Source organism: Gymnoscopelus microlampas, assembly GCF_963454915.1.
Source record: "Gymnoscopelus microlampas genome assembly, chromosome: 11".
Taxonomy (NCBI): Eukaryota; Metazoa; Chordata; class Actinopteri; order Myctophiformes; family Myctophidae; genus Gymnoscopelus; species Gymnoscopelus microlampas.
Genome location: NC_139948.1, coordinates 1,760,770 through 1,786,379, shown reverse-complemented (window position 1 = coordinate 1,786,379; position 25,610 = coordinate 1,760,770). Strand labels below are relative to the sequence as shown.

Genomic DNA, 25,610 nt, shown 5'->3' with positions numbered 1-25,610 from the left:
GGTCGGAGCGCTAGAATATGAACGTTCGGCCAATCACAGAAAACCACACGCATGGGAGGACGGGATCGACTCCTACCCGAGCCAACTTTGTTCAACTGTGGCTCTGCTTGCATATATCCTGTATATATAATGTAACATAGTCTTGTAATCATTGCATCTGTCATTCTAGACTTACAATTGATGAGATGATCAAAGCATTAATAATTACCACGAGCCACCGAGGGCACTGTTGAGCCACGAGTTCAACGATGCTTGTAGGCAGCCGATAATGTAACATTAACATTAACCTGATCAGAGCAGAACAACAAACAGCTAAACATTAACCAATTTTCTATTAGGTGTATAGCCTACATTATATTTTGGCTATATGTGATAAGAAGAAGTAGTGTAATCACCCGCGGCCATAGAAGCGGCAAGTGCGCCGCACCACCATTGCCAACACCCCACCGACCTGAATAAAAATCCCTTTCACTTTGATATACGTCCTGTAATTAATTTAAAATGAGCCAGGTAAATATATATTAGTAAGTAAGCAGTGGGTAAAAGGTATAATCTGCCTGATGAAATGTCAAATGTTGATAAAAATGTTCTACGTTGTATAACGTTACTGATAGGTTACAGACTGTCACATGTTTGTGCGCAGAGATCTGTACTCGCTGCCTCTCGTTTTAAGTTGGACATGCGCATTGGCTCCTCTTCAATGCAAACGATAGGACCTCACTTGGACGCACATTAACTGTGTTCAGACCAATACACACCACCAACCTCTTGGGGGCAGCATACACCTCATAACAGAGACTGACACACACATCGTTCATAAATGAATGATATTGAGGAGGAGTAGCGTTCGTGAAAACACAGACAGTAAGTGTAGTGTTAACCTTTTTAGCGGTGCCAGCCGCTCTACATTTGACCGTGTCTGTGTGTGTGTGTGTGTGTGTGTGTGTGTGTGTGTGTGTGTGTCCGTGTCCGTCCGTATGTTTGAGCATGGCACACGCAGTGTGCAGCCACCAGGAGGCAGAGTTTAGTAACACACATTTTTGGAATAAATTTACAGGGATTTAACATTGTTTCTCTAGTTCATATATAGCCCAATTAAATAAACTCATCAAAGGCACCGCTTCCTTCACACAGGGTGTGATTTTTTTTTTAGTGGTGCTAGCCATTCCAAGGTGTCTATCTGTATGTTTGTTTGAGCACGGCCTGTCCGTATGTTTGAGCACGGCCTCTCTGTATGTTCAGCCTCAACAGCTGCGACTGATTGCAACACAAAGATGCAACCAGTTACACTAATTATACACACACACACACACACACACACACACACACACACACACACACACACACACACTTTTGAGTAAAAATATTTAAAATGAGTAAAAATACTTAAAATGAGTAAAAATATTTAAATATTAGTAAAGATACTTTAAAGTTCCTAAACTGAGTAAAAATACTTTAAATTAGTAAAAATACTGAAAATTAGTGAAAAATACTTAAAATATGTTAAAATGAGTAAAAACACGTAAAAATCAGTAAAAACATTTTAAAGTACTTACAATGAGTAAAAATACTTTGAAATCATCAAAGTCTGTAAAAAGTAACTAATGAAATGAACTCATGAAAGGCACCACTCTCTTCACACTGGGTGTGATTCTTTTTATGATTTAATGGTGTAAACTCACAGTAATTTAACTAATTTTAGGATGGAGGAAAAATAAAACTCAGTTAAATCACTTCAGAAAACTCCATTTGAGAGAAGAACACTGGCAGATAAATTAAGAATAAAAGAGCTTGGAAGTTGGACCTGATCAACCTGATGTCAACATCACTCAAAAAAGTAAGGACAGAGGAAGAGAATACACAAGGTCATTTTCAAAGAGCTGGTACAACAAGAAGGCTTGGCTAACTGCATGTAATGAGTCCAATGCTTTATTTTGCTTTCATGGCACTGGTTAATGTTCTGTAGATTTCTTTAGCACTTATCATAAGGCACTTTTTGTTTAGTTTTGGAAATGTTAAACCACAAGGTGGCTAAGTCATATGACTGATAAATATGGGGGAAAAAATAAAAGCCTTCCTCTGAATGTGATAATACCTTTGTGCATGTTTGCTTGATTTTTGAGAAAAAGAGATGCATCATAAGTAATTAATAATGAAGAATAACATAACACAGTTATAGCACATTTTCCATTCTCTCTCTGTCTGAATACAAGATATTTCACTACCTCCAATGGCTGCCTGTGTTCTGAGTCTGTTTTTTCTTTATCGCCTTTTATGAAAATGTCTGGTACTTATATATATATTTATGTGATGTCCCGCCATGCATGGATATATATATATATGGTTGATAAGGAAGAAAACAGATCCATCAAATTGGTCCTTCGAGCCGGATATGTTTGAAACCAGGTGGACGGGGGGAACTGAGCTATTGACCGGAACTGTACGGTCAGACTCTCTTCCCCTGGCAGACCATGTTTTAATACGTATCAAACGAACCAGCTTTGGGTGTAACGATGTATCACTTCTATTCAGATGAAGGTTATCTTTGAACAGTATCACATTTTATTTTATTTTATTTATTTAGTTTTGGACCTGGACGCGATCGCTGGACCTTTTGGACTTGCCCTTTGACTCTCGACATGTCTCAAATTCCACATGGTCCAGCCATCGGGGTCGGGATCCCTGAACCATTGATTTGATGAGTATATCTTTTTATTTTTATTTTACCATGGTCCAGTGATTGGGATCTCCTCGTAACTTCTCCATGTGAACCTTGATCTGATGAGTATACCTTTTTATTTATTTTTATTTTATTGTCTTTACCGAACGATTTGTCTCATAATTATCAGCCTGTTTTTAAATGACTGTTTAACACAGCTCCGCCAGGGAGTCAGTCAAGTAAAAATGTTTTATCACCTTATATTCCTGGGAAGACATTCCTAAATGTCTCATAAAATGTCTTATCTACTGTGGTCATTATGTAGTTTGTCTTTTGACCGGTATCGCTGCTGGGTATACATGATATATTAATAGATTTGTGTCCCCCACCTCCTAACCCATCCCTGATACTCCACTGAGGGACGGGTACCAATTCGTCCGATACTCCACTGAGGGACATACCAATTTCTCCAATACTCCACGGAGGGACGGGTACCAATTTGTCCGATACTCCACTGAGGGACGGGTAGGGGCCTGTTCTACCAATTCGTCCGATACTCCACTATGAGGGACGGGTAGGGGCCTACACGTGCTACCAATTCGTCCGATACTCCACTAAGAGGGCTTCGTTTGATGGGTGGGGGCCTACACGATTATATGTTATATATATTGAACACAGACCGGTTTTATTTTGACCACTGTAGATTAAACCATCCATCCATTTAATATATTGAGCTTTAAACAATAAGTTTTAAATGCCTTAATAATACATTTTATATTCCTTTGCTTGAACCTTCTGTTCTAATTCATTGAACCATCAATATATTTTGCCTTAATAATAAGTTTTAAATTCTAAGTTTTAAATTCTTTTACATATATTTCTCATTCAAAATGTAGTTTGTCGCTGAAATATCTATGTTCGGTATGTCTGTGTGTATTAATGAACGATTGTTTTTTTTTCTCTCTCTCTCTCTCTCTCTCTCTCTCTCTGTGGGTCCGCCAGTGCGTTTGTCTGTGTGTGAGTGCGAGGGAGTGAGGGAGCGTAAGGTGAAAGTTTTCTATCTCTGTTTATCTTTCTCTCTTTTCTATCTGTGTGTGAGCGATTCAGCTATGCAGGTATGCGTGAATGTGTTTGAATGTGTGTTTGAACGCTCGTTCTCTAACAATCTTAGTCCAAATTTCAATCATTCTCCAGTCAGTTAGAACTAAATAGCCACTCTGGTCTCTAAAACTCCATTACCCATAATTCCTTCAGCAGGAAGTGTTAGTAACTGCCACGTTGCTTGGCAACGACCTAGCCTCCATTGAGTTCAACTTCATTCAACCCATCTCAGTTAAATTAACCCTAATAAGATTCAATATGTTCTAACATCAATATTGGAAAAAAAATTGAAAATATTTTATCATTTTAACTTAAGTTTTTTTTTTAGCTTGTAGATGTGCTCTTTTTGGAAAGTTTTCATTTCGATTTATTTTGGTGTACTTTACCTAACTCTAATATACTCTTCAGAACAAAGATGTTTATTCCTTATTTTTCATTGTTATATTTTAATTTTAAATATTTGAATTATATATTTTTTCTTTTGATTTTCAGTTTGATTTTTTCTTTCTCATCAACAAATTCATCCTCTGACACACACTATATTACAGATATATGGGTGTCAAATAGAGGGGAGTTTGATGAATGTTTGATTTAAATATGATTTGGTTTAAATGTTTAATGTGCTTTGTTTGTGTTTGTTTCATTTTAGAACGAGAATGTAAGCCACTCCATTAATCCAATTCCTGGACACCAATAAGGTCACAATACCTGCTAATTGTGACATACAGGGCTAAAACTTTAATTTTATATTTTGTTCCAAACTGTTTTAAACTCTGTTTCATACTGCAGTCAACTGTAGGTCTACTGCCATGCATGCCAAACAGTACATTTGATTTCCATCTATCTTACAGATTTCCACTTATGTCTTGGATAGACAGATGTTTGATGCCCCCATGCCTACATGATGCAATCGGGAAGTATTTCTTGAGTTTTTAGACCATTCCACGTAAGTTTTTCCCTAAATAATCACACACGAGGAGGGCGACTTTTCTATTTCTGAACGTGTCCAGAATCGTCTTTGACCTGAGACGTAGGTTTCTTGTCAGAAATATACTTGAGTAAAATATAAATATACTTGAGTAAAAGTATAAAAGTATCGGCATCAAAATGTACTTAAAGTACCAAAAATAAAAGCACTCATTATGCAGAATGTCCCATTTCAAGTTTTCAAATGTTAACACATACTTTGAAAATAGCAGATCTACAAGTTCATTGTGAGCTTGTAGATCTGCTATCTTTAAATATATTCATGTGTATATGCAAATGAGCCATGCAGTCTTACTCTGCAGGCTAGCCATGTCTTTGCTAGCCATGGATAACATGAAGGTCATCTGTTACAACCGTCATGGATGAACTTCAACCTGGTCTTTGCACTTTTCCCTTACTGCTCCATTCATCTACATAACGGATGTTACAATAATGTACAGGCCCTCAGAAGGACCCGTATCTTCCGTGTTGTTCAATAAAAAGCCACCGATCGGATTACAATATCCGATCAGTGGCCATTTTCTCATAGAGTTATAATGTATCAGAGTGCAATACACCTCCCAGCCGATAGGGTCACGTAGTTGAAAGCGGGGAAATTGGCCACCAATCGGATTAAAATGCTTTTTATTTAACAATTCAGAATATTCGGGTACTTCTGAGGGAACGTACATAATTGTAAAATCCGTAGCCATGGGGTAAGCACTTTATATTTGGAATATAAGCGTTTATGTAGATGTACGGACCAAAAAGGGAGAACGTTTAAATACCAGGTTGAAGTTCATCCATGACGGTCACGATATGACAGTCATGTTTCAGGGCTATAAACTCATACATGATTAGTTTTGCTGTTCTCAAATAGATTACCCACAATAAATAAAATACTGGAGCACAGCTTGGATACTTTGAAATTGCAGGGGTGGTGTTTCAACCAGTGTTTCAATAAAACTACTAAGATAACAACGGCAGTCCATCTCTACGTCGTCCTCAGACAAGCCCTCCATCGGAGTCTCCAGTCATCTCGGTTCTCCATACTGTACATCTGGCCAGCTCCTTTGTGCTTTCTGCACCAGTATCTTTCCTTAGTACATACACGTAGGTAGGTGTGGGACGTCCTCTTGATCGATGCCCGTGTGTTGGTTCCCGCAGTACAAGCATTTTGACCAGGAATTCTCGGTGCCGGTGGCAGTGGCCGGCTAGTTTCATCCTCCTGACTGCTATCTTTTCTGATACACTTGGTACCGCCCCGTACAGACGCTTGTTGGTAATGTGCTCGTCCTGGTTGATGTTCAGTACCACACGTAACATTCTGGTGTAGCACCCGTCCAGGGACTTCTGTAGGGCTTGCTTTAGTGTCCAGCATTCACAGTCACAGAGAAGAAACTGATCTTGATGCGTCGGGGAAGGTTGGATTTCCACACACTGGTCATGCCATTAAGAGCTCTCCAGGCAAGTGCTTTCCTCACCTTAAGGTCCTTTTCTGTGGAGCCGACCCATGCGCCCAGGAATTTAAAGTCACTGACCTCCTCTAGCACAGTGCCTTCTTTTAGGACAAAGGCCTTCTGAAAAAGGCAGTAAGCTAATCAAATTAGAAAAGATTGTAACTTCCTCTTGCAATGAACAGCCAACTAATTTCCAAATGGACATGCGGGTCATGTAAAAAAAAAACGAATACAATTACTAGATCATGACATACCGTAGAATGACAAAAGAACAAACTGACAAAGTGTAAAAATCAATCAAATCAATCTCTATTTTTTATTTGATCCTTGCTGTAATCCTTGCTGTTTCCTGCTCCTCCTTCTGCCTCATATAGGAAGGGGGGCTGGGTCTGGGAGTTGGGGGAAAGATTTAACTGGTCAGTGAAACAGTAAATCCAGGACCGAGATTGGCCGTTGCTCAAGCAGTGAATGACGGGGGCGGGGTCCGGGAGTTGGGGGAAAGATTTAACTGACCGCTGCTCAAGCAGTGATTGGTCACCCAAGCAGTGAATGGAGGACCGCGATTCGCCACCCAAGCAGAGAATTAAGGACCACAAGCAGTGAATGCAGGACCGTGATTGGCTGCCCAGAAGAGACAAAGAAGTTACTGCAGGCGCCATCGTGCCCCGTGCACTGAAACAAACTTTTTAAGCATGTTTTAGTTAGCCAGCCTGCCTGCGTGACCCCATGCTGTTGAATAGACGGGCGTTCATGGTCGGGAGACGGGAACGCGCATGTACGTTCAACATGGAGGCGCATTCAAGAATCAAGTGGTGACATATGGTTTAAGAATCAAGAGAATCAAGGTTTTATTGTCACTACTCTACAGGTACAAGAAACAAAATGCAATGTTGTTAGGTGACGATTATAATAATAAGAAAAAACGAAGGTACGGTAAGAATAACTAGAAAAAGTGCTCCTCGGACCACAAGTCTCCGCCATGCAGGTCAGGTAGGTTATTATGGCCTGCTGGTGGCGCTATAATAGGCCAATGTGAAAAGGGTTCCATGGGGTAATTTCTCCATTCCGACATCTCACCACTCCGACTAGTGGCTTCCGCGTGCGGTTAGGGTTAGGGTTAGGTATAGGGTTCGTTAACGTCGGAAAGGCGACATGCACCCGGGTTCCATTTCTTCTTAGGCTTTTCACAGCAACTGGACACTGCATTCATGATTTTGTTCCAAAAATGTGGTTTGCTAAATTAGACCTGCTGGTGGAGCTACAACGGGCCAATGTGAAAAGGGGGGCATTTTTTCCTCGGCCTAGTGGGAATGTGCGTACAAAATTTCACCGAAATCCCTCACTGGTTTCATGATTTGAGAAATGTTGTTCAAAACGGACCTATCCTGCAAACTTTGTAAGCCAATGTTAGGCCAGTACGATGGAATATGAAATATCGAACACATCCATCTTGACCACATGACTATAGAGATACTGTGTACCGATTTGCGTGCTTTTTGGACAGAATCTGAAGGAGTAAGAGGAAAACATTTGTTTTACAAAAGTCAGCTCTAAAAGTCAGATGTGAAAAATGCAAGGTTTTTCCTTGGCCTCTAGGGAGTGTGCGTGCAAAGTTTCACGCAGATCGGTGCAGTTATAGGTAAAAACGTGAATCGGCCTGTTATAGCGCCACCATGAGGCTGATGTGAACGTTTTCAAGTGCCATTTCTTCCTGAAAATTTCACGGAAATCGCATGCTGAGTTGCATGATTTGAGGCATTTTGTTCAAAACTAACCAATCCTGCAAACTTTGGAAGCCAATCTTAGCCAATCAGGATGGAATATGGAAAATAGGACAGATCCGTGTTGATCACATGACTATAGAGATACTGTGTACCAATTTGCGTGTTGTTTGGACCAAATCTGTAGGAGTAATATCCAAACATGTGTTTTGCAAAAGTCGGCCTCATGGTGGCGCTATGACAAGCTGATCTGAAAAATATGGGGCAGAGGTTCTGCTGTGGCATCCAGGGAGTGTGTGCGCAGTTTCACAGCGACCGGGCAGCCTGTCCCTATTGGCCGTCTAAGTATACCTAGCAAATTTTGTAGGTATTTGAAGCTGGGAACCAGAGTTATGGCTGTTTAAAGCGCAACCAATGGGAAGACAGAGGGGGGCGGGGCTTCAGCAATTACAGTTCGTCCCTATTGGTGGTCTTAGTCCACATACCAAATTTGGAAACGGTAGCATGCTGCGAACCAAAGTTATGGCTGCTTAAAGCCCAGCCAATAGGAACACAGAGGGGGCGGGGCTTAAGCAATTTCAACCTGTCCCTATTGGCCGCCTAAGTGTACCTAGCAAATTTCGTAGGTATTTGATGCTGGGAACCAGAGTTATGGCTGTTTAAAGCGCAACCAATGGGAAGACAGAGGGGGCGGGGCTTCAGCAATTACAGTTCGTCCCTATTGGTGGTTTCTGTTTAAAGCCCAACCAATAGGAATTGTAGATCGCCTATTTTCACTTCCTGTTTGGAGTTGAAGTTTGACGCTTCGCCACGGTCACGCCGTTTTACGAAAACTCAAACTTTTGATAACTTTTCATCGTTAATGTCTTTTGTGTACTCTGAGCGAATTTGAGGCGGATCCGACAATCCTCCTCGGAGGAGTTTGTTAAAGTACAACCCGTGAAAATGCCGTGAAATGCGCTATAAATCCAAAATGGCCGACTTCCTGTTGGGTTTAGGTAATGCCTCCAAGAGACGTTTTTGTAAGTCGCGACATGATACAGGTGTGTACTGATTTTCATACATGTAGATGAAACCGTATTGTGGGGCTATTGTGTAGGGGGCGCTATTGAGCCAATAGGCCACGCCGCTTTTTGAGACGATTAAAATACGTAATATTTCGCCACTTGTGATGTGTGTGCAAAGTTTCGCAACTTTTTGAGTACGTTTTGCCCCTCAAAAACGCGATTCATTATCGGGAAGAATAATAATAATCATTGCAGTTTCAACAGGGCTTCGCACTACTGTGCAGTGCTCGGGCCCTGAAAATAATAATAATGGTAGGGGATTGCCAATCCCAGATAAAGTTCCCAGACCAACCTCTAACTGTGTGTTTTTTTCTCCAAATGGAGAAACGCAGACAAGATGTCTTTTACCCATGATGAGATGACACTCTGGGAGGGTTAGGGCTCTTCCAGTGGAGCAATATACAGCGTCTGGCTATGCAAAAGCAAAAGCAACCAAGTCAGCCTGGAATATGTTAAATCTGCCCACTACAGGAGGCACACCGAAGATGGCTATTAGCGGACTAACCTCGCGTCACCAGTCTTTCCACCTCGGAGGAAAGCCTGGTATGCGTTACTAAAAGACCCGTTTGATCCGGTCTAGGCCACGCCTACAGAAAAAAAAAGAATGCTCTTTCCGGATTGTGCCGATCCGGTTTTGCGGTGCCGCTTTGTTTTGGAATAGAATTTCCCCGTGGGATAATACAGACGCTAAAGGCGGATTCACACTATGGTCTCGGGTGCGCACTCCAGACCGCTTGGCAAGTGTCGCGCTAGTGTGAATGTTGCGCATCGTTCCCCGAAACGGATCACCGTTCCGTTCCCGAAACCACCTCCGGAGGCAGTCTCGGATCCGGATCATGCGTTTTCGGGTACGGTACGCTGCAATGTGAAAGCAAGCGTACCGTTAGGCGGAAGTGGACCGCTATTTGGAATAGGTGACGGTATATAAACTCGACAAAAACAGCCAACAAAAACACGTCGCAGATCAATCCACAGGGGTTCAACCATGGCCGTAACATATCCACACCAAGCAGTAGCACAGCTGAGCAGTATGTCCAGCAAGCATGAAATTTCTTCATTAGACCAGAGGGAAAAGTAAATTTGAAGTGCCAAATTGTTTTAGTAAGAAATGTAAATGGCAAATAGCCTACATATTTCACATGAACATTTTGTTCATGCTGTTATGATTTGTTACAATGTTTTGTTCAAATGTTTATTTTCTTTTATTGAAGGACATGATGTTTTGGCTGACTTGGCTGTTTGCAATAAAACAGGGTCATTGACCAGTATTTCTCTATACTAAGTTTTTTATCAAATCTTATTAGTGTGAAATCACAAGAGGTTCTCTCGAAACACTACATATCTTTGCTGTTAGGGAGAAACCTTATATCGCCATATTGCAACTTTTAATGCTTTTTCATCATAAATGAATGCCCTATTCTCATACAGTGTCACACAAAAGTAGCAAAAATAGCCAAGCTACAAGCTGAAAATGCGGCGCAATGCGACACATTGAGCTTGTTGATCTGCTATTTTTGATATTACAATGCAGATAACCACACTGATCTTGCATTGGAAAATATAAAATGTATTTTAAATATGAACAAAGGCAGGAGATGCACGTCCCCACAGTTTTTTTGTACACACAGTGCTGGACCCACAAATCATAAATAAATAAAAATAAAAAGGTGAGTCTGCACACAAACTGCTCTACAGTCTTTTTAAATTATAACCAAAAGCTCTAAAGTTAAAGTTTCTCCCATGTAGGGCTAATAAATTAATACATAAAATAAGGAGACTCTTTTTAAATAAGCAAAAGTGAACTTTCTCTTATTATTATTAATAAGAAGAGCACAGGGTGTGCTCTTCTTTTTCTCTATGAAGAAAAGTACAAGTACAGTTGACACAAACGCATTCCGCAACGCTGCCTGTCTGTTGTTTAATCTGCGCATAGCATAGCATTACGTGCAGATCTCATCCTCTGGACTGCAAAGCCATAGCTGGTCATATAGGAAGGTGTGCGATAGGATCGCGCTTGCCATAGTCTCCAAAGTAATAATAATAATAAGAGAAAGTTCACTTTTGGTTATTTAAAAAGAGTCTTCTTATTTTATGTATTAATTTATTAGCCCTACATGGGAGAAACTTTAACTTTAGAGCTTTTGGTTATAATTTAAAAAGACTGTAGAGCAGTTTGTGTGCAGACTCACCTTTTTATTTTTATTTATTTATGATTTGTGGGTCCAGCACTGTGTGTACAAAAAGACTGCGGGGACGTGCATCTCCTGCCTTTGTTCATATTTAAAATACATTTTATATTTTCCAATGCAAGATCAGTGTGGTTATCTGCATTGTAATATCAAAAATAGCAGATATATATATATATATATATATATATATATATATATATATATATATATATATATATATATATATATATATATATATATATATATATATATATATATATCTTGTGGATATCTTGTGGAGTTTCAGCTACTATGCATCCCAGAAATGTATAGCTTATAAGGCTTTGTAATTTGAAATTAAATATGGTAACTCATTTAGATGTAGGCCTACGTAGGTTTATGGTTTCCCAAGGACTATAGCCGTTTCACTCATGATGCAATTTCTCTTTCATAACAGATACATACATGTGCCAGATAATCCCCACACCAAGAGAGTAAAAAAAGAAAAGACGTTGGATTGATGTACTTTATTTAGACATGAGACATGAGAAACAGTACATGGAAGTACAATTCACAATACAAGGTTTCAGTCATTCAGTCCGACTTCACTATATAGGCTACTATAGTTGCCTTTTCAAAAATGATATATTGTTGTACTTAAGCGGTCGTGAAAGTTTATAATATTCAGAGAAATTTAACGTTTCAAATACAAAAGTAGTAGTAGTTGTGAAGGTTAGCAAACTGGACATTTAGACTGAATGTTTCCTGTATCCTCATCTTGCGCTAATGCACATGTGTTTCACCAGGTTTTATTTGTGTTGTTTCTCATAAGCGTGCATCCGTTGTCCGTCAACAACACAGCAGTCTGTGCCTTGACTTCTGTGCGCTCACTGCGCTGAGCGCTCAGTGCGTTGACTCACTCCCCAGCCGCAACCCTATATTTATGCGGTACCAGCACAAACATTGTCGCATAGTTGATGACGTCTGTGTCCACAGGCGAACCACTATGTGCATGCCGCCACCTATAGGATCGGAGGTATATATGCAAGTGTTCTCTGGTGCGCAAGGATCTTGGCCAATGTGAATGCAGGCCAGCTGGTAGAGGCCATTCGTATTCGGGAACGGTTCGAATGCAAACGGACCCAGTGTGAAGCCGCACTAAATAGTCTCCGGAAAGTACACTCACATTTATATTTAAAAGATAAGCTTAACTACGCCGCATCAAGGATTTTATTAGGACGGACCTATTTTGGGGTGAGTCTTTCCGGATTTGCAGTTCCGGCCGCCTGATGACACGGTTGACGTGACTGGTAACGTAGTAGTGTAGTGTGTCAAAAAAATATTTCATTAGATTTACACACAACACCTACTGTATTACTTGTAACTGTTGTGGATCTTCACAACGCAAGAACATCCAAATGTTCTTGCCAAGTTGTCATCTAGTGTTTCTCCCAACTGCCACCACCTCTTTTAGAACTCAACAGAATCCAGTCGCTCTTTAAAAGTTGCTGCAGTCGCCTGCTTTTTTGTTTTTGTTTCTTTGTTTTGTCAGAGCAGAAAACTGACCTTTTACATATAATCTCATGTTATATTTGTATCAGCTGACAAATGCTACTCAGGAGGTGGGAGAATTCTCACAACTCCACCAGAGATGGAGACTGATAAAGTACCTGTTGAGAAATTAGCACTGACCACTGTCACTCCCCTCCCATTTATTCTGTCTCTAAAGCCAAAGTTAAGGCAAGCAGCCTCCTTCTCACCATGGTTAATAATTGTTATAAAGCAATGTGTAGCAATACATGATTACCATCCTGTGGGGCCTGACAGATGCTGTGCTGCTCTCTGAAGTGTGTGTGTGAGAGAGAGAGAGAGAGAGAGAGAGAGAGAGAGAGAGAGAGAGAGGGGGGGGGGGGGGGGGGGGGGTGCGGAATTAAGTGTTATCAGGGCTTCAAACCAACCAGTGGTGTAAAGTAACTAAGTACATTTACTCAAGTACTGTACTTAAGTACAATTTTGAGGTACTTTTACTTTAAGTATTTCCAATTATCTATACCTTTACTTCTACTCTACTACATCTCAGAGGAGAATATTGTACTTTTACTCCACTACAATTACTTGAAAACTTTAGTCACTAGTTACTTTGCAGATCCAAATTATTATGTTATAAAACATACATTAACCCACTTTATACCTAGACTATTTGAAAATACAAGCTCACAAAAATACAAGCTCACAACGCTTCGCATATTTGTGAGCTTGTAGATCTGCTATTTTCAAACATTTTAGTACCTTTACTTTTGGTACTTTAAGTACATTTTTATACCAATACTTTTGTACTTTTACTCAAGTAAATTTAGAATTCCGGACTTTTACTTGTAACAGAGCACTTCAACATTTCAGTATTGATACTTTTGCTTAAGTAAAATATTTGAGTACTTTTTCCAACACTGAAACCAACACTATATTACAACACTAGGAGTGTTTTATAGTTTGGGGGGATGTTGTGACCTACCTTTGGGTTCTGATTCCGTGTCTGAAAGCCTCACAACTAGATCTCTGCTGATATCCACTGTGATCGTCCGACCTTTCTCCTGTATCTTGATACTAATGTGGCTGCGTGTTGATGGGGGTTTCATCAGATTCACCACATCACTATCACTGTCAGACATCTGAGAGAGGGATACAATGCATTGCAGTAAGTTTTACTGTAGTTCCACAGTTAATACAAAATAATAATATGCATAATCAATATTTTTCCTTTTACTGTTATTTCTTGGCTTTTCTGCCTTTATTTTGATAATACAGTTGCAGAGCAACAGGAAAGGAGAGAGAGACGGAGAGTGACAAGCAGCAAAGCAAAGTCAGGCTTGGGAATCGAACCCACAATTTATGGGTTTGATTCCCGAGCCTGACAACCTTTGCTCCTCCTCCTGGTATGCTTGTTAAACACTAGGCCATAGGCGGCCTAAATAAATAAATAAACAAACAAACAAACAAACAAATATATAAAAAGTAGGTAGCTGATATATTGCACTTTTTTACCTTTGCGTTAGGTATACTCTTAGTTGCTTGTTTTAGAGAGAATGCACTTAAGACTTCTGGTGATTAATAGTTTTCTTGCCTACCTATGTTGAATGCACTTGTTGTAAGTCTCTTTGGATAAAAGCATCTGCTAAACTAGAAAAAGTGCTCCTCGGAGCACATGTCTCCGCCAGGTCAGGACATTTGTGGTGAGGTCACATACTGTGTTAGTGATGTGGATATTAGATAGATAGATTTGTATTATAGTGTCCTGCACCACAAGATGCCCAGCCTGCACAGGCTTATAAGACACTCACAAAATGTACATACACCAAGATACACCACAAACAAGCTCACAAACACAACTACCATTATTTGCAAGCAACTGTACAGGGGGGAAAAAGCCCAAAAACAAGGCTTATCAGCGGCAGCAGACCTGGCAACACTGGTCCCCACTGCAGAATCACAGAATATCACCTGAAACCATGCTAAATATTGCCCAATTCATATCAAACATCAAATCAAGCCTTTATAATGGCCCAAACAGATCCAAGTCGACACTTATAGATTTTTTAGTGCATTCTATAATTTATTGTCATTTTAAGTTGCCTCTATGGTCTGTGTCCTTCTCTCCAGTGCAATGTAAACAACAATGGCCTCTCTCTCCTCTCTCCCTCCCTCCCTCCCTCCCTCACTCTCTCTCTGTCTCCCTCCCTCCCGCCGTGTTCTCTGTGACATGATGATTAGTTTGTGTAAGAAAATAGTGCGTCTCAAGTCAACGTGTTGTTCGTAGCATGAGTTGTAGTGAACAAAACAGTGGAATAAGTATGAGCGGCCAGCGCGAGTGGGCGTGTGCATCGCGGCTTGACGACACACACACACACACACACACACACACACACACACACACACACACACACACACACAGCAGAGGTTTGTTGCACGTGATTGGCTTAGAGTGCGTTGCCAGGTGTGCTTATTTTGTAAGCGATTTTGGGCTTATTTGGTCGCCTATTTTGGGCTAGTTTTCATAGACCTCGCTAGCACTTAACGGATCCTTTTTTGGGCTTCTTTTCATAGACCTAGTTGTTTGTTTCTCTCTCAGAATCTGGCAACCTTACTTTTGGTCACGCAGAATTGTTGTTTGTAGACGTTAAGACGATAGCGTGGGTAATAATGTTTTGACTGTGGTGGGAATAGGGACATTACCGCGGTGACTGCAAAAACATAATGTATTACCGGTAAGTACTATTAGAGATTTGTGGCTAACGCTAAACGGTGTGCTAAAGGGTTTCCCCTTCCAGTGTAGTCGCTACTGTGCCAAAATGTTGTGGGACGAATATTTAGAGCTGCCAACTCTCACGCAATGAGCTTGAGAGTCACGCATCTGACGTATTTCACACGCACTCACGCCACACCTCCAATTTCTCACGCATGACAAACAATTCTAGGAATTCTGCCTAGCAACCGCTCTACCAGTGTCTGATTGGCTGAATGGAAGGAAGGGCCCGCCCTACCCTGTTCCTCACGCTGAGAGCTTCAAATCAGCATGCTGCGTACATAGTTCAAATTCCTGGAGAGACCACAACATTCTGTTCGCCAGTCGATAGTATTACTACACTAACACACTCAGCGTGCAGACGTGCTTATGTTCCTAAAACAAACAAGGGCATCCCCACCCTATAGTCTCACTCCTGACTTTTCCTGGAAGTTGGCAGCCCATTATGCTCCAAAGAGGCAAATGTATAGTGAGCAATGAAAGTAGACAAAGCAATGCGTAAATAAAGCGAGAACGTTGTGGCTAGTGTTGTAGTGACATGTGATATGTTGTTATTGTGTTGATACCGAAACAATGAGTTGCAGTCCGGGACACTGGGACACGGGACACAGGAAGGGCTGACTTTTCTCAAATGTATATATTAGATATGCACACGATGCATGTCCTAGGTGTCGTAAGATCCCACATGCTCATGTTATTCTAAAAAGATTTCTGCCATTCAAATGTCTCTGTAATCTACAGTGTGAAGTTATGTGTCAATGTGTCAGTTTTTTGTTGACCACCAGTGACCTCTCTGCTTTATACAGAGAGAAAAAGAGAGAGTGCTACTAAAAGTCGTTAGAGCTTGTAACTAAATCAGTCTAATGTGGACTTTGTACAAGGCAAACAAGGCAGTGGGGTTATAAACGTGTGTGTGTGTGTGTGTGTGTGTGTGTGTGTGTGTGTGTGGACCCTTACAGGTCTGTACCTCTGCGTGTGTTCAAATGGAACCAAATGGACCCTTACAGGTCTGTAACTCTGACAGTGTTCAAATGGAACCAAATGGACCCTTACAGGTCTGTAACTCTGACAGTGTTCAAATGGAACCGAATGGACCCTTACAGGTCTGTACCTCTGCGTGTGTTCAAATGGAACCAAATGGACCCTTACAGGTCTGTAACTCTGACAGTGTTCAAATGGAACCAAATGGACCCTTACAGGTCTGTGCCTCTGAGTGTGTTCAAATGGAACCAAATGGACCCTTACTGGTCTGTAACTCTGAGTGTGTTCAAATGGAACCAAATGGACCCTTACAGGTATGTAACTCTGAGAGTGATCAAATGGAACCAAATGGACCCTTACAGGTCTGTAACTCTGACAGTGTTCAAATGGAACCAAATGGACCCTTACAGGTCTTTACCTCTGAGAGTGTTCAAATGGAACCAAATGGACCCTTACAGGTCTGTAACTCTGACAGTGTACAGAGTATGGGGGTCTGTGGTCATGCGTTAATCCGACAGACCTTTTCTCCGACTATGTGGCATCCGCGTGCGGTTAGGGTTAGGGTGCGGGTTTGGTTCGGGTTTAGTGGTTGAACTAGAAGGGCAGTATGGAATGATCAAGTTGTAAGACTGGACCTTTATCAAAGTACCTGATGAAGGTCAAAATCATCCTAGTTCACAAAGTACAAGCATCTGATCTCTGCTTAATGACCATGCGGGCTGGTTATCTGCAGTACAGCCTATTAGCAATGATTAACTTTTGTTCTGTGTTTATCTCAATAAAAAAATGTTTTCAGAGACTTTGCACCTGACTATCCCTGTACTAAATCATTATTATGTTATTGCGTAGGCTTTTCAATACAGGTATCGGCCAATACCTGCAAGGATATGTGTATAATTATTTACAGAATATGTGTATTGGACAGTAGGTTACTGGAATACTTAAATAAAAAAAGTTGTATTATACCCAATCTGCTGATCTATATTTTCCAATAACAGTGGTGGACAAGTACAAGGAAAGTCATATAACAAATTATTCCACTACACCTGAAAGTTACTCAGTCCATGTTTTACTTGAGTTGGAGTAATGGAGCACTTGATTTAAAATGTGTGTGTGCGCGTGCGTGTGTGTGTGTGTGTGCGTGTGTGCGTGCGTGTGTGCTTGCATGTGGGTATATTAGTCAGCCATTGGAATTGCTGTATGCAGATTCCTGAGACAAAATTTAAACCAAGTTTTCAATTAAATTAAATTGTAGCCGAATCACAACAAGTTGCCTTTAGACCCACCATTCAACCTATACTTAAAATCCTTCATAGATTTGTAACAGCCACAAAAACACTGCTATCATCCATGCACACTGTAATAGAGAACTGTCCATCTCAAATGTACAAAATAACAATGTTCATAGAAATATAGTGGACTCAAAAGTACAATATTTTTCAATAAGTGTAGTAAAATTAAAAATGTAAAAAAAAAAAAAAATACTGACAAAGTACAGATACCTGAAAAATATGAATTACAATACTCATGTAAATGTGCTAGTTTCTGTCCACAACTGTACGATAAAGACCAAATTGGCAGATCTAAAAGCTTACAATGTGTCACAGTGCATCGCTTTGTGAGCTTGAAGATCTGATATATTCGGTGTGCGACATGATGGAGAACCAAGTATAAATCAGGCATACGTAATTTCCCATCTCCCCCAAATTCACTCACAATGTACATGAATATAGGTTGAATATAGATAAATATTTGACGTTTCAAGGACACTGCAGGCTTACCTGTATTTTTGTGGGTTTATTTTCACACTCCGTGCAGACGTTTATCAGCCTCACAGGTGTACATCCTCGACTCACACACACACACCACACCTGGACTGACTACTATACCTCCAAGCCAATCAAATCCCACCCCGATTTTTTACTCTTAAAGGGGAATTCTCCCATTTTCCTAGATAGATAGATAGATAGATAGATAGATAGATAGATAGATAGATAGATAGATAGATAGATAGATAGATAGATGGATAGATGGATGGATGGATGGATGGATGGATGGATGGATGGATGGATACCTTTATTGATCCCGTATAGGGAAATGCAGGCGCCAGAGACAGCACAGCAGTAAAAGTTACAGATACATGGGCAAAGAATTACAATAGGTAAGAATAGCATCACATTAAAGACACCATCAAACAAATGTGTTGATATTATACAATCATACCGCCTAGTGCGGAACAGGAGACACCGTCAATAAATATGAAAGTATACAGATGTATACTGTACACTCTATACCAGTGGTTCCCAAACTGAGGGGACTCAGGGGGGTCTCCAAATTATTTGTGGAGGTCCCCATAGCTTAATGTGCAACATTGTTTTCTCTCTCAACAGTAAACAAACCAACCTACAGTATAAGTGTATACAGGGTATCTGCACATTTCTACAGTTACAATGTAATGACTTTTAATACATTTTGCGTGTCAGGGTGGGGGGTCCCCTGTTCAAATATGATTAATTTGGGGGGTCGCAGCCTGAAAGGTTTGGGAGCCCTTGCTCTATACAATCCTCCTGCCTGATGCAGAACAAAAAGAGTAGCAAGGTAAGCCTATACATCAGCACAGCCCACAGGTAACATTATAGACAACAGATTGGATGTTATAATAGTCACACAACGCCGTAATGCTACTAAGTCACAGAGAGACAGCTACCGTTGCCCTTTGCGTCCCTCGTTATACATTCTCATAGCAAACAATGGCTGACGAAGCCCCTCCAGCCTCATCCTACAGAGGAATAAGTCCTTCCTATCGCTCATGTGCCATGGACTGGCACCCACAAATCTGGCCTACAAGGTGCCAGACCGTCCAGCCGCATCGACCCGCCACGCCTCCGCCCCTGTCACCCCCGATCCCCGCCAGGGGGGCAGAGCACAGGGCCGACCCGCGGGCCTCATCCTACATGCACGGATTGCACGCACAGTAGGGGAATGTAAAGGCTCTGACATATGAGATAAACACAGACCAAGTTTTGTATTTTTTTCCTGTGAACCACGTACATTGTATCTGATTTTTGACATCACCACCTGAATCCACTGAACAACAGCTAGGTGGCCTCTCTGCTTTCCAGTTATAGAGTATAATTCTCCGGGCCAGTAGTGAAGCAAAGTCAATTCAATTCAATTCAATTCAATTCAATTCAATTCAATTCAATTCAATTCAATTCAATTCAATTCAATTCAATTCAAGTGTCAAATCACAACAAGTTGTCTCAGACCCTTTTTTGGTGAACTGATTTTAAGGATCGACAATATTGGGTCTTTCTGTGGAGGGTACGGTTAGGATGGAAAATGCAAAGCTGCATACCTGTAAGTACAGTATCAATAGTGATGATAGTTTTCCTGATCCAAGTGAGAGAACAGAGATAAAAATCAGAGGCAGAAGACCACTCATTTGTTGTAGGCTACATACAACAAGAATAAATAAATAAACAAATACATAAAAAATAGGCCTATATAATAATAATAATAACGTTTTTTTTTTTTTTTTTTTCAAAGCAGACAAAACCACATTTTATGTTTGAGACTTAAACAAGGTCATGATGGATATCATTTTAAGTGCAATATTTTAATGTAAAAAAAAAAGCCCATTCATTGGCAACATTGCGATCATAGTTTGGAAAATCCCAGCCAGACTACAAACCCCTGAGTATGAACATATTAATGTTTTAACCTGTACATTGTCATTAAATTCATGTTGGTGACTATACAAGCTCATTGAGTGACTCATTCAGTCTAAAGTCTCACAATCAGTTACTGATTGCTGATAAGTTATGAGCAAAGTTACAGCTCCAGACACAACCATGCCAGAAGCACTTAACACACTGCTCGCTCCAACTATCGGTTGGCCTTTGGTTCACTCTTCTATTCTCAGCCAATCACATACACTGCTCATCGGGAGCAGTTAGGGGTTCAGCGTCTTGCTTAAGGACACTTTGACATGAACCAAGGGCGAGCTGGAGATAGAATCGGAAACCCTTTGATGATAATGCTTTAAAAGAGAGGTGGAGAAGTGGAGCATGCAAAGTGCTTCTAAATACTAGTAAAATAATTTGAATATGTGATACATAATGTTCCTCATATATTGACAAATCTTTATTTCCAATAGCTTATATGTCTGATTGTGCATGGTTATGGCACTATCTATTACTAATACTGTTATTATTATCTCCGCCAGGCCGAAAGGCATGGCCAAGACTATGTTTTGCATCCGTCATTCCGTCCGTCCGTCCGTCCGTCCGTCCGTCCGTCCGTCCGTCCGTCCGTCCGTCCGTCCGCACAGTTTCGCAGCGAAACTGTGCACATATACTCCCTGGATGCCAGAGCTGAACCTCTGCCCCAAATGTTTCACATGGCCTGTTATAGCGCCACCAGGATGCAGAAACAAACAAAAACTTTTTGGGCTGTACTCCTATAGATTTTGTCCAACAGTAATGGTAGATGTAGACCTGACCGTCACTGTAGCACTCCATCCAGTCCAGAGCTGAAATTAAGTCTTGGTATCCCATCTTGCACTAGCCAGTGAGGCAATGTTTGAATGATCACTTCTATTATGTAGTTTTCTCGGTGGCTGTGTAACTGAATAGAGCACGATTCTTGTGAGTCCTTGGGGTGGGTTAAGCTCACTCACTCAAAGAAACACCCATTACTACGCTCCACCAAGGGATCTAGCTCTCTTGGCACAGTTGGTAGCATGTCCATTTGCAGAGTGTGATGTACTAGAGAGCGTGGCAAGATCTTCACAGCTGCACATAATTCTTGTCTAATGTTTCCTTATCTCAACCCTTGTCATGCAGCAGTTCGGAAGAGCATCTATGCAACCAGAATAATCCGCAGCCGTACCTCCTTGCTGTATGGCCTCAGAAGAGTAAGATCGACAGCTTCTACATCGCCATGGATCAGCATCTCATCCCATGCCATGCAAACCGCTCGCTCGCGGCATTTGATGAACTTTTCAAAGCAAATTTGTGTTTAATGTGTCTTACGATGCTGCACTTGTGAGCTTCTACACATTCCTGCAGACGACAGTGTATAACATTGATGTGGGGAAAATGAAGGAGACTCCTAGAGTTAGGGAACTGAGAGCCAGGCTGCTGAACCAGATCATAATTCTCAAGTGGCTAAAGCAATGCTGAGCTGTTTCAAGTGTCAGAAAGGCTATCCCAGCAGTTTATTTCACATTTAAGAGTCGAACATGGTTACTATGCTGAACTCAAGTTACTAAGTTATGATGGTGTTTGAGGATTGTTATTATTGTAGGTACTTAAGGAACAGTCCGCATTCCATACATTTTCATTGTGTTTTTTATTTTATTTACTTTGTTTTATTCACTGCAGCAGCAGTCTGACAAACTGACACATTTTGACTCCCCATGGCGTTCAAACTCTGATGCCAAACAGACTGTACATATGTATTATATAAATAAAATAAAATAAAATATGTAGTTAATTGTAGTTTAAATACACCACTGTATGTTAGTCTATGAGTTTAAATTAACATAATTATCATTAGAAAAGCCATAATTGGCCATGTGGGTCCGTGTCTCAGAGCAGATTCTGATGACATCAGAGACGTCCCATTCGAAGACATTCTTAAAAACATGAGTTCCTGCAGGAATGTTTTTGTACCCTCTACATCTCCTCAGAAAAGCCTTTTATCAACCCAGCCCAAGCTTGGCTGGTATACTCAAGACAAATACAATGTCAAGCATTTATAGAAAATAGCAGATCTACAAGCTTGGAAATCTGCTTTATTCTGAAATATGACCAGATAATGTTGTGAGGTAAAGGGGCATTAGCCTGATGGTCATGTTTTTACAACTGTCTAAGAGCAAAGTTATTTTATTACACAGGTAGATAATTATATTACACTTAATCTCAGACAGCGGGAGCATCTAAAGTCCAATCATAAAAATAGTTTCAACAAGTCACTGAGCTATAATATGTATTTGTTCAAAACAATTAATCATTACAATGAGACCTTTTTACAGAACAATTTTATAAAGTGACGGTGATTGATCATGTGAGTTTAAAAGACATTAGAAGACCAAATGTCTCTCTCTCTCTCTCTCTCTCTCTCTCTCTCTCTCTCACACACACACACACACACACACACACACACACACACACACACACACACACACACACACACACACACACACACACACACACACACACACACACACACACGCACACAGTCACGCACGCACGCACGCACACACACACACACACTTTAAACCATAGTAAATAGCTAATCTACAAGCTCACTGGAGCCAGGGGTAAGTACCCCGCATCCATCACTCCTGCCCCCTATATCCCTCCACCCCCTTACTACTTAGGAGAATGATAACAGGTGCTCCCGATCTGATCAACCGGAGACAAGTCTGCACCCACACACAACACAAAGACAGGTACAGAGTCAAACTGAATTAGTACTTTTTATAACTGGCTTTAAAGCAAGCCCACATTGTCTCTTCAGGAACAATATTTCTAGTTGCAAACATATGTTGTTTGTCCCAGGTGTGAGTATTTAAAAATAGTTGGTGTGAACTCTTCCATCAACTTGACTTGAATGAGTATTTATGTGCCCAACATTTGTTCACACAGAAAAAAAAGAAAAAATTATGTCACACAATCTATTGCTTGTATGCATATTATAGACCTGATGCAAATTCAACCGATTTTTATTTATTTTCAGTTGACACATTTAGAGCTGAATTATTGGTTCCCTCGCCTCGTTTGCCGTTAGTGCAAGTGTTTGTAAAGTGTCTAGAGACAACTTGTTGTGATTTGACACTTTAATAAAATTGAATTGAATTGAGTATGGATGAAATCTAGTTGTGTCTATTACTCCATTTCTAACTCCGATGTAGGACTGTGGAAGGTTCGTCCAAAGGACAGATTCCCCTCATAAAGCTCTGATAAAAACATCTCGGATATTGCCGGATTCCAGCATCATCTTTTTACCTCGGGAAAGGTGAGTGAGCAATTGTTCAGTAGAAAGGGCGTATATAATATCCATTCCAAGTTGTATTAGCCGGTCTTGAGGTTAAACTTTGTGAACTTCTTATTCTCAATACACATGAGTATTCTCAATACACATGAGAGTAGGCTATTTACTTCATTAACGTTCACCAGGTCTATCGTGTAAGGGACTTGCAGCTCGCTTGCGCTGATCTACAAGTTGTCAAGTGGGTGTGTACCGCCCCGTTGTAAGCTTGTAGATCTGTCCATTTTGAAGCGTGATGACATTTTTCGCCTTGACGTAAGATTTTTTCGGTTGCCTTTTATGGTGTTACATGGGGCGTGGATGATCTACACAGGAGCGCGCTTGTGACTTTCAGACAAAAATCACATAGACATTTACACCCCGTTTTGTTAATCGCACGTCAGATTGTGCTCAGAGAAAATACACACCTCTTTAGTCAATTTATTTACCCACTATTTACGGACAGCTTAGTGAATGAGACCCTTTATCTCTGGGGTCATGTGATCAAGATGTATACGCTTTCAGATCCCATTCCAAGTGGCTATGACTGCCTTCCAAAGTTGGCGGGCCCTGGGTAGGCAACCCGGCCTGGCGGAGACCTGTGCTCCGAGGAGTACACTTTTCTAGTTTAGATTATTTATTAGATAAAAAATATGGCAGCGGCATAAAATAAATGTCATATACATGTACAGTACATGTAACACCAATGTTTGTTGTAGTAATATGAATAACTTTATTTGCACATTTCAATTAAATGAAAACAAAAATAACGAGGGTAAATCCATAGAAAATCATAATAAAATTACACAAAACACTTCAAATTGAAAAGCCAAACACTTTAAAAAGGGGATTTTAAAAGAGTACACCTAATGTATTACTTCTCATTTCTGTGGACAGACTGTTCCAGAGGCTTGCATCGTTTATTTGAGATATTATTGTTGACGAGTCTCATGCGACAGCCAAGACTCACAACGTGGAACAGTTGTGTTCAAAGCACAGTAACCAAGTCTCTAGTTCACCATGGTCATTGTATGGTCATTCTATTGTAAAGACTGAATAACACTGGTGGGATATTGACACAATGGTATCATTCAGGTGTAAATTATGACTAAGTACAATATAAAGGGCCATTCACACTGAGCACTATAGCTATTAGCTATATCGTTCCACATTGTATTTATTTTAAATTGTTGGTGTGAACTCTTCCATCCACTTGACTTAGAATGATTTTTAAAACTATATTTGTGTACAGTAGTTATAGTTATAGTGCTCAGTGTAAACGGCCCTTAAGACCAGGCTAAGTACACAAACTAAGCTTTGTGTGTGGTACTAGAACAGTACATGCCATACACTTGCATTACAGCTATGATGTGTGTTGTATAATCGTTGCTGTCGGGCACAAACTCATATCTCCATATTTCAACATATTTTTTCGTCAATTAAAGCCCTGCTTCCTCAAGCACAAATAGACGATCTACAAGCTCGGCTTTTTCCGGCTATTTTTTTTTTTTTTTAAGATTTGTTTTTGGTATTTTTTTATTGTTTTTATTGGAGAGGGACAGGGAAAGTAGTCTGACAGGAAGAATGGGGAGAGAGATGGGGGGAAGACATGCAGGAAAGGCCGACGGGAACGGGACGCGAACCCGCGGCACACTGCTATTAAGGATTTGCAACCAGGGTGCCTAGACCGCGACGCCACGGTCTAGGCCTTTTCCGGCTATTTTTGAAAGTGAAAGGCATTAAATGTGTCTGTGGTTTGAACCATTGAACAGTGTTAACAAGAGCTTGTGACTAAATCATAACCAGTGGTGAAAGAAATACTCAGATATTTTACTTAAGTAAAAGCAGCAATACCACAATATAAAATACTCTGTTACAAGTAAAAGGTCTGTGTTCAAAATGTTACTTGAGTAAAAGTACAAAAGCTTTGGCATCAAAATATACTTACAGTACCAAAAGTAAAAGTACTAATGTTTGAAAAAAACAGATCTACAAGCTTGTTGTGAGCTTGTAGATTTTCAAATAGCATATGAATAAAATAGCGCTGAAGTAGTTAATGTATTATGATATAATAATTTATACCTGCAAAGTAACTAGTAACTCAAGTTCAAAACAATTGTAGTGGAGTAAAAGTACAATATTTGCCTCG

The 25,610-nt window shown here is 40.5% G+C and overlaps 1 protein-coding gene across 1 annotated transcript in view; it reads right to left on the bottom strand.

Moving 5' to 3' along the window:
- rgs9a (regulator of G protein signaling 9a) overlaps window positions 1–25,610 on the bottom strand; it is a 514,629-nt gene that overhangs the window by 423,549 nt on the left and 65,470 nt on the right. The gene's annotated exons all lie outside the window — the stretch shown is intronic.